At 34.2% G+C, this 11,231-nt stretch overlaps 1 long non-coding RNA gene across 2 annotated transcripts; it reads left to right on the plus strand.

Annotated features, from left to right (window-relative positions):
• Window positions 1-412: 412 nt before the first annotated feature.
• LOC123565659 (uncharacterized) lies at window positions 413-9,468 on the plus strand. Of its 2 annotated transcripts, XR_006689170.2 has the most exons (3): window positions 413-718; window positions 4,401-4,518; window positions 6,088-9,468. It is a non-coding gene; the product is annotated as an uncharacterized LOC123565659 (long non-coding RNA). The 2 variants fall into 2 exon arrangements; XR_006689169.2 differs by lacking the exon at window positions 413-718 and having other exon boundaries at window positions 3,922-4,518.
• Window positions 9,469-11,231: the final 1,763 nt, after the last annotated feature.

Below are 11,231 nucleotides of genomic sequence, written 5' to 3' on the forward strand. Positions count from 1 at the left end.
CACTTATTTTCTCAGCTACACGATATCTCACCCGAAGATTATAATTTCGATACAAACGTTGATATAAAGTTGTTTTCGAATTTTTGGGCACGGAAAAAAAAGGAAAATTGGCAGGGTTCACACAGGCATGAACACAAGCGGTAAAATGCTATAATATCCATAAGCGGCTCGTCAAAATTGGTCATTGCTCTCATTAAATCAATTCCAAAGTATCATTATCACTTGCGCAGAAAATCAAATAGCGCTGCTGCGCATGTGATATTAGACTACGGATCATATCATATGCATAGAAACGAAAACAACGATTTTGTGCATGAGATATATTAAATCACTAGGAAATATGATATACGATTTAAGTAAACTAATGGGAAACTTGCATTGGGTAATTTTGTACGGTATAATAATAAAAAAAATAAATTCGTGGTGTTAAGAAATATGGATACAATTTTGATAGTTCTTTAATGACAATAGCAAAGAACAATGTGTTATTTTTCTTTTCGTTAACTAGATAGTAGTGTCTTATAAATTTCAGTTCGATGACCGGACTGTAGTAGAAATTAGAGGTTTTAACTCCGTTTGATAATGAATCAACAAGGGCTGATATTCAAATAAAGTGCACGCTATTTTATAATGAAGTTGAGACGATATTCTCCTGGAGTAATACTTGTAGCAATTGTAGCTGTGACACTTCTTGGAAATATCCAGATAAAAGGAACATGTAAGTTATTACATGATATTCTTCTGTCATAATCACTGCCTAGATAACTGGCTGATTCAGTTCCTGCACGATAATCTTATGTCACAATTAAAACATCGAGATAGAGTGTACATGTAATTTATTACATGATTATTTTGGGACGCATTGCATATCCTTTCCCCTCCTGTAACATGATGAAGCGTATTAGCGTCTGATTGCTCTTTCACGCTTTTATAGAATTAACATTTATTGCACAGAATTCATGTTGACAATATTTCTGAAATGTCTAGGTCTGAAACTGTCAAATATGAAACACCCGATGTATATACTGACACTTTCAGACAACACCAAAAAGGACCTTTTGAACGATTTGAGGAACTTCCAAAAATCTCTATGTACTCTTACTCCGTTACGGACCCCTGTCAGATTTGTATTTATTCCGCGTTCAAATATGTTTCCGTAGATGAAAAGGTATCATGTCGTGCTTAAGCCCATGTATTTTTGAATCGTTAGAAAATGCTAAAAATGGACAGGAAAAGGAAAAGAATACAAGAAATTGACGCATACATTTTTACGGGATGACCCCTGCGCGTGACCCTGACTATCGACCAGTCTAAAGGCGACTTTCGTTTTCAAGTTTTGCATGTCTAATTTCATTTCCTTTACTAAGTCTTCCGGAAATAGCTGAAGGTTTAGTGGCGTCATTATCTGTGTTGTCAAAAACATACATATGCCTGGCGAGGTTGCATAAAAAAAAATGTGCCCTGTGTCCTTAGACTATATTTGAAGCAATAACTCTTGGAATTAGCCAGATAAATGCCATATAGATTGTACAAGATTTTTCGACTATTTCCTACATTTAAGATCGTTACATTATTTGGAAATGTCCTAAGCATATTTGATTTATGAGTTATAGAACTAATAAGTAAGGCATTCGAGTGACTTGACGCCTGATTAATCACGTTGCAGAGTAAAGATGCACAGGAATCGAACCGCGAGTACCTTAGTATCTAAACCGTGGTAAATTTAATGATACACCACAAGAAGATCCTGATTGTATTTATTCTTATACGGACATTGAAACATTTCGATTAAAGATATGCTGTGGTAAAGTAAGAACCCGAGTAGTAATTAACCGGACGTCATCATGCTCATTGTATTATACAAACAGGTCCGCGCGTTAACCATTTGTTATCGTAGACTGTGCAGAGCTTGGCCTTTCTCTTTGTGTAATGGCAAATAAATTGAATCATGTTAGAATGAACTATATTCCTATATATTGTCTGTAAAAATGTAGGCCTAATATTTTCATTTTTTGAACATTTTGTAATCCATTCAGACAGTGGTTCTGCATGAAAATGCTGAGCTTAAATGGGCCGGACACTTTGGTTTACTTTATGCAAGGGCTGAAATTCTGTCATCGATTTATTATAATATTCAGTAATATAAAGGAATGTCAAAACAGTTTCATATGCCATCTAAAGACACTATGATTACAAAGCATAATGATTATACAAGTCAGCTTGTTATACCATTGTGTTAACTCAGGCAACCTTTATATGAGCCGTGCCATTAGAAACCAACATAGTGGGTTGCGACCAACATTGATCCAGACAAGGCTGTTCAGGATTCAAACCTACAACTCCTGGCAGATTAAGTTTTATGCTCTACCAATTTCAATCGTACCTAGTATATTGAACAAGCGATAATATACCTTCCATCGTGCACCAGTCACATTGTCTCAATATTCCATATTGCAGAGATGCTCCACATATTTTATGTTTTCTTCAACGTTACAGAAAAACACTTGCGTGAACTCCCCTAATGAAAATCCGGTCTAAAGGTCACAACAGTGTGCACATGTTAGGCGAAATGTAAACAAACAAAAACAGAATGTAAATTATTCTCAATTAAACAACATAACTCGAAATGATGAATGAAATTCATCTTGTATATGATTTTGAATTTGAAATCATACATCTGTTCTGTTTCTTTAATTCATTTTGCACATTTATGCTGTATATACACATTTTAGCGTACACGTGTAGTAAAATAACGACTGACACACATTTTCACATCAGCCAATAAAAATGGTTTTGTAATCTAGACCGGAATTCACCAGGGAAGTTCAAGCAAGTGTTTTTTGTTTAACGTTGAAAAACTATAAATTACGCGTTGTTTTTCTCAGATAAAAAAGTATTGACGAAATGTGACCGGTACACAATGGAAGATAAATTGTCGCGTGTTTAATATCCATAGTACACATTGACCGAACTGTGTGTTTTAGTTATGAAATGTGCGATTGAAATGGGTTAGTATATTTTCCCGTTCATTTCCATAGTTCTTATAGAATACCTATTGGTAGGATATAACATGTACAGAGGCATTTTTTTTCTGCTCTGGTGCCAGTTGTTCGGCCATAAGCAAAACCTTTTCATGTGTAAGAATTGTTAAATTAATTAATCAATCAATCAATTAATCAATTAATCAATCACCTACTAAGTAGGTAAACAGAGAAATAAATAAATAAATCTTCACATTACAGTTCAACTGTAAACAATTTTGTCATTTATTATCTAGTTTAAGAGCATCATCTGAGATAGAGAAATAATCTGTTGTTAAACAGTTTATTTAAAGAGAATGTTTGATTTTGATTTTTCATATCTCGTCGGGGTTAAACGTAGGCTGCCACGGAATGAACAACCGGCAATAACGTATCTTGGGTGGTAAACGCACAATCCAATTCCCACTGGGAATACGCTAAAAATGGGATGCGCGACTTCTGGTGCTGGTGTTGCGCATCAATATATACAAAATCGAGGGAGGTGGGTTTTTGTTTTTGTAAATAATGACACATTTACGAGTGTTTTCGAAAAAAAAGCAAAATGCTATTCGACACAAAAATGAATAAAGATCATGTGTGTGAAATACCAACTTATTAATTTAAGAATCAGCTCTGTTATCACGAAAACTCAGCTGGCTCGAACTGTCAAAAAAGCATGGAATCATGAAAAATGCAAATGTTCTAACTCTTGTGCATTCCTTCTGGAAATGTGACGCTTCTAATGATCAAACACGTGTAAAACAGTCATGAATATTACATACATTTGAATGAAATGTTGCTTTTGGGGGACAGATTGGCAAAAAATAATCGGGAATGGGGATGCGCCACAGGAATGGAGTTGCGCGTATACATTATATACATAATGATGTATACGAGCAACTCCATTCCCGGTGAGCAACCCCATTCCCGATGATTTTTTGTCAATTATGTCCCCGTAAGCAGGATTAGAAGCAAATAATTTTGATATTCGTTACTTTATAACAGTTGAGGTATCATAAAAAGCATCAGATATCCTCAGATTAGGTATATGGGGTCAGGAACTTCCATTTTTGTTGATTTCATACTTTATTCACGCTTCGTGTCGCCTGAGTTTTTGTGACAATAGAGCCGAATCATAAATTACAAACCAGATATTTTACACATATGATGAATTATCATATTTGTGTCGAATAGCATTTTGCTTTTTTCGAGAAAATTTATTCTTGTCCCATACTAAGCAAAATCATAACTTCACATACCTCAATTTCGTCTTTTGTTTTTCGCGCAACACCAGCACCGGACGTTGCGCAACCCACTTTAAGCGTATTTCCAGCGGGAATTGGATTGCGCGTTTACCACCCGTGTGTATACAATTCACAGAGAGTACGAAATAGATATCGAATGCGGTAATAATTCAACAGGATGCAATAACACTAAACTGTTGACTGACCAAGATGGAGGATTCGTGGAAAGGAAGCATAAGATTTCTATGGGAAAGGTAATTAAAAGGATACGATATAAACAGGTTGTTTCTGAAAATGTACAGATGTGTAGATACAAAAAAAAAACTTTGACTTTATAAACAGCATTGCCTTGTGAGTACAAATATGTATTAATTGCCTTGAAATGTGTTTATTCAGATAGCCATGCTTTGTCGTCGTATGTAGACACCTTGTTAACGATTCGCAGCAAACTCGTTTATCATGTTTTACTCATCACGATCAGCATTATACATGCCTTTCCTACGACAATTCCAGCTGAATGTCATAGGTTATTTAACTCTTTCTGACATTTCGATGCAATTACACCCGTTCTTGTAGAGTAACTACGCATTATTTCCAACAATATTATGCGATTGTCAGCAAATTAGTTTCTGAATAAGTACATATTACACCTAGATAAAACTTCAGGCACTTCTTTGTCATTGTAGTATCAACATAATGACATAAATTCAATAACTCTTGCTTTACTTTTAATTTTGTCATGACAATCCCATAAGAATAATGTAGTTCCCCAACTCTTGCTATTATTTTATTGAAATAATGTCCCCTTCTATGATTAACAATTTTTATACGTTCAAGATTTCAAGCTTCCATTTCTATTGTCTTTAAAATTTGTTTTTACATTTTGTTATTTCCAGCAGTAACATGAAGTTGTCGGATAATTGAGTTATGCTGTTCTTCTATCTGTTTGTTCGTCCGTCTTACTCCACTCGTGACTCCAAGCCTATTCCCTAAAAACAAATCTTCTTTTTTCTTGATATTTCATCCGCTAATATTGACACCATCCTACCCTCAACCATACAAAAACATACACACCTAACCAATAACTTTTTAGCATTTGATTTCCTAATATGGTGTCTTCATGTTCCGGCAACGTTGGTCCCCAATCAACCCTCTAAACCCCCTCCCCCCCACTTCCTCCCCCTCGAACCTAATTTTATTTAATTAACTTCCATTTGCTTGTGCTTTGTGATATTGTCTTCTAGTATCCCGTCAATAGTCGTATCCCATCACACCCCCAAAATAGTTTTAGATTTTTGATATTGTTTTAGTGTTCATTTACACACTCATGACTACCACCACTACCTCTACACCACTCCATCCAAAGAAAAGTATGCATCTATTTCTGTAGTTGCTCGTGTGTCTTGCTACATAGTTGAAGTTTCTTATGTTTCTTGTGATGAGCCCTCTATTTTCTTTACATTTTCACTTGATTGTGTCACCCAGTCTTGTTTTCTAACTGAACTAACTCCATCTAGCAAATTAAAAATAAAACTTGCATATAAACGACTGCATCGTTTACAAATAAGAAGGCTGTTCAAAAATATCGTCACCTTTTCCTGCAATGTGAAGTATATGATTGTTTTTCGCAATCTTTCTATCTCATTTGGCCATACATTTTTGGAATATTTTAGCTAGAGACAAAGTATACGTTAGTTTTGAACAGCTTTCTGAAGTAGCTGCTTCCTTTAGTGTGAGAGAAATATGTACCAACTCAATACACTGTGTTCTGATACTAGCAGTTTAACAATGGTTTAACAAACGTATGTTTTCTATTTTTACAGACATTCACGGATGATGTGTCAGAAAAGCCACCCAATATAAATATATATTCTACTGAAGGGTACAAAAGAGCGGCATTTCTGAGAAATAAATGTACAAATATTGATAAAAGGCAATTTCATCGAACAGTTCGTGTAAGCTACGACGTGAAACATAAAGCCCTGTATTGCCCTTTATGCAAATAAGCTTCCACTTTCTGGACCCGTGTCTTTAAAATGTTAGACAATAACAATTAAGGAAGATTTACTACACATCCATTTGAAGTCCCTATTTTACAAGCGCCAGCCAGTAAGCTGCATTTTAATATACTTGACCAAAAGATTGAAAAGACAGTAAATGCTCAAAGTCCTTTAGATTTTTATTTGTTCGAAATCCATTCAGTCTGTTATTTTCCGCATTTGTGGACAAAATTGTTGGACCAAACCCTTCATTATGGCAATTATTTAAAAGCACAGTCAGCGCACGTGCTGAAGGGACGGTAACAAATACTTGTGGTGCAGACCTCACATTTGAACATTTTTTGAGAAATATTGTGCATATGTACAAACTAAAACATACCCTTGACTGCCACTAGCCAAATTTGACGCCTGTCAGTCATGTGCAGTAAACTGAACATTTGTTGCAAAAATGGAGACATTTAAAGCCGATACTTTCCACATTATATATAAATTTAACCAAACGCAAACTTTGGAAGTATTTGAGCATGAATTAAATTCCTTACACGCGGACGACGCTATTAATGATTCAACTTCCGGTCCATTTTCATGGAAGTGGGGCATAATTAGATGTATTACGTGGCCTGAAGCATTGCAGAGAATATGGAGGAAGCTTCAAATAAGGGGAATTATTGTTGTAAATGGTTTTCCGCTCACAGATAATGAGGCAAACACTATAGCTAAAGAAGAGTTTATTGCGTTTCTAGAAGAAACAAGATTAAAAACGACTTCCGGTGAAAGAGGTTGGCTAAAAAACAGGCTTTTAAAGAAGCATATAGAAGTGTGCCTTTTGATGTTTTAGACGAGATTAGAACCATTTATTCAAATGAATTTTAATTATTTGATTACAATGATTCACCAGGTGAAATATCTAACAGAGATACAGAGATTCAAAATTATAAATTACATGATTACACATTAATATTAAAGAAAATATAACTCTTCGACTCTAAGTTGTGCTCCTCTTGTTTAGGCTGTATGTCCATTAGCAACTGTACTTGAGAAATAGAATGACGTTTAGAGGTTATTTTGTAACTAAAGTAACGCCAATGTTATCATGTCTTTAATGTAAAACATCACTAACTACAAATAAAATGATATAACTTTCGCAGATGACAATCACTTCAACTCTTTGAATACCTAATTTCAAGCTCCTAAAAAGTAACTGTCAATCAAACCTCTGACTGTTTTATCTAGGGTAGTCAATTTGTTCTGACACAGAAATGACGTCACAAGAGCATCTAGGCTGCATCAGTTTACTTAGACAAATGAGCAAAAACGAACGTGTTTCATATTAAACATTCCAGAAATAATACTTACCTAGCAGATAATTTTTTTTCAAACTGAAACGAAGTTTAAGATATGTCTGTTGTAATAGGTACAACAGAATATAATGTATTGATATAATAGCAAAAAGTATTTTCAAAAATAGTAATTTACCAAAAAAAAAAAAAAATAAATAAATAAATAAATAAATCGAAAATTGTATGTGCATTTTAATAGATGGACTTACTTTGCAACTATGTTCATCTTTAAGTCAAACACGTATTTTTTAAATAAATTTGAGTTCCCCCAACAATTGTTATGATTTTCGCGTAAAAAGAAAAAAGAAAATGTTAAAGATTAAAACTTGTAGGATGTTCTTGATTTTGATCTGTCTCATTCTTGCTTATTTTATATGTAATCCAATTTCATGATGAATAACAAAGAACCGCCTTTCAGTAATTGCCCAGGGCACATATTTACGAACATTTGGAGTCTAAAAATTGAACATACACATATGAAAATTCTGATATCCAATTTTCCATATCACGGACTGTAAACACATTTCGTCGATTTATTTTTTCTGTTCAAAAGATTATCATATTCAAATAAATGTCGCAAATCGATATTGTTTACCGTATAATCACAGGCCTTAAACACTGGCTCCTACTCTTTATATAAAGGTGAGTTGTTAAAAGAGCCAGTGGTACTTTAATTTTACTGAGATAAGAGATAACAAGAATCGATTTCTCATGTTTCAGTGGCTAAAACTTTAGAAACCATATCTAAAACATATATGAGCCGCGCCATGAGAAAACCAACATAGTGGGTTTGGACCAGCATGGATCAAGACCAGCCTGCACTTCCGCGCAGTCTGGTCAGGATCCATGCTGCTCGCTTTTAAAGCCTATAGGAATGGGAGAAACTGTTAGCGAACAGCATTCGTCCTGACCAGACTGCGCGGATGCGCAGTATGGTCTGGATCCATGCTGGTTGCAAACCCACTATGTTGGTTTTCTCATGGCACATGACATCCACGAGGATACTCCCAACAATCAATTTATGATCATAACTGCGAGATCGGGGCAATATATTAATTCAGGAATACAACATTAAATAAGATTTTGAATACCAGATATGGGGCAACCATTAGAGATGTGATTCTTTCTGGATTAATTACAGCCACGAAACAAGTGGCGTAAAAATTTTCAGTAAAAGAGTGTATAGAGGATATTAGGGTCGCTTTATCTCAATGAAAATGCACACAGACGATAAATATATAATTTACCAAATATATATGATCCAGGCAATTTAATGTTACGGGGAAAATATTTAATTCGATTGAATGTTTACTGATAACTCCTAATGATTCGCAGCTTGTTGTGGTATTGTTAATAGTTGCTGGTTTGTCTTTCTGTTTTTTTATCTACTGTAACAAGAAATTGTTACCCTATGACGCAACACAATAAAAGACAGTTTTAGGTTGCATTGACTACAAGTGTTTCGTGATTATGATTTATCATTGCAACTTAAGGAAAAGTTAAGTTTCATGCAAGAAATACGGAGACGCATAATTTAATCCTACAAAGATATACTTATAATGAAAAGACGGCTGCAATTCAAGTACCTTCCTATGCTATCAACACTGTCATGACGTTACTACTTTGTACTCGCAGTACAGTAATTTTAATATTAGACTCCTTTCAAAGGAACAGTGACCCAAAATATGTACAATTCAAAGCCAGTTCTTATGTATAAATTTATAAACCCGAAACGAGTTTTTGATGATCAAACTAAAAATAAAATATATTTTTTATTAAAAATATGACATTATTTTTTTATTCTTAGTTACATTAGTTACCCAATGGCCTTTTTTTGTATAATAAAGTATACCGACAATTAGTGTACCCGAGTCATTTGTCTATTTTTGTTATCCGTGACCCCGAGTACCGTTCAAAGCAAAATTTTCAGATAAGTTTGTACTCAAACGGTGGTGGCAGTAAATAAGTCAAACTAGAATTATTAAGGAAAACATCATCGTGATGATCACATTGAGTAAAAATATATGTTTTGAGATAACAAGTAATTGTATCAGAGTAAAAAACGTCCCCAGCCCTGGGACATTGTTTACAAATTATAATGTCTTACAACATCTTCTAGGTAATAGGCCAACATACTAACTACTGTCGCAAACGAGTTCACTTACATGGGGGTGGGGGGGTAGGTGGTCTACGAATGTGCACATCGCAAACTATATATCAAAATGTTTGTAAGAGTCTTAAGTTTCCAAAACCAGTTGATGTCAGAATGCAAGTGCTGGGCAAAGTGCTCAAATTCAAGATGGCCGCCAATATGGCCGCCGAAAATTAAAATTCATATTATACATATTGACTGGACAATATGTTTCAAATTTAAAGGCATCGTCCTAGTCTTAGACTAGTTTCTGTTGCAGAATAGATTAAAACATAGTATATTTCATCTTTAACTAAATTGAGATAAATTTTTACAAAATATGATGGATTTTGCATGCAAAATGATCAGGAAAAAAATGTTGTTATACATACATTCTTTTAGTAATTCTACCACTTTTAATTACTTGATTATATTTTACAAGTTTTATGCTTTATAATGTTAAGAATTTCATAAACTATATCATAAGTATTTGACATGACAACTTTTAATTAAATTATTATCTGTTAATCCAGCAATCAAGGGCTAAGTAAACAGCTTAGTGGGTGGGGTAAATCTATGTACACTTACATAAAATATGTGTAATACTTTAAAATTCATATTAAGTAAAGGTGCAGGTTTTTATGCCCCCGACATCTACTGATGCGGGAGACATATAGTGATTGTCCTGTCCGTCCGTCCGTTCGTTCGTCCGTCCGTCCGTACGAGGTTAACCAGATTAGACAGTTTCGTCTAGCACCAGTACCCTAACTAGAATGACTTGAAACTAATGCAGATGTAACCTGTGACCATTCCTCATCTTCAAACATCACCTGACCTCAGTTTGACCTTGACCTCGATCTTGACCTCGTTTTGGACTGAGGTTGCTTTGCTTCGACAAGGATTCCACCGGGGGCATCAAGCGTTTATTGTACGCAGCTCCTTGTTTAATGTGCAAATGGTTTTTCTTTTCTTGACGGAACAATTATGTGAAAAAGAACTATTACATGTATAAAATGTGTCATATATACCGACATTAGTAAAACTAAGTTACATAATTGTTGTGGGTAATCAGTAAATGATGAAAATATATCATTTTCACATTATGACACAGTTCGATCTTTAAGTAAACATATGTTTGCTAAAAGTAACTAAAACAGGCTGAAATGTAAATTAATAGAATATTTCTTTAGCAATTACATAAAATACTGATTTAAACTAATTAAGTGTTTGCTAGTCGTTTTCTTGTAAAAAGAGAATGTAAAAATGATTAATATATAACATACGTAATAATGTCTTCACATTTTATCTTCAATTGTAAGCTTGTGAGATATGATTATATCAGTAAAATATGGAATACTGCTCTGCAATGACATCTTTTTAAGATTTGAATAAATAACCTTTAGAATGTTATTAAATTCTGAAAAAAAAAACACCAACATACATTGAACACATATTGTTTGATACAAACTGACAAAATATGATTTAAGTAATCTACA

The sequence above is a fragment of the Mercenaria mercenaria genome, chromosome 8 (genome assembly GCF_021730395.1).
Source record: "Mercenaria mercenaria strain notata chromosome 8, MADL_Memer_1, whole genome shotgun sequence".
In the NCBI taxonomy this organism is placed as follows: domain Eukaryota; kingdom Metazoa; phylum Mollusca; class Bivalvia; order Venerida; family Veneridae; genus Mercenaria; species Mercenaria mercenaria.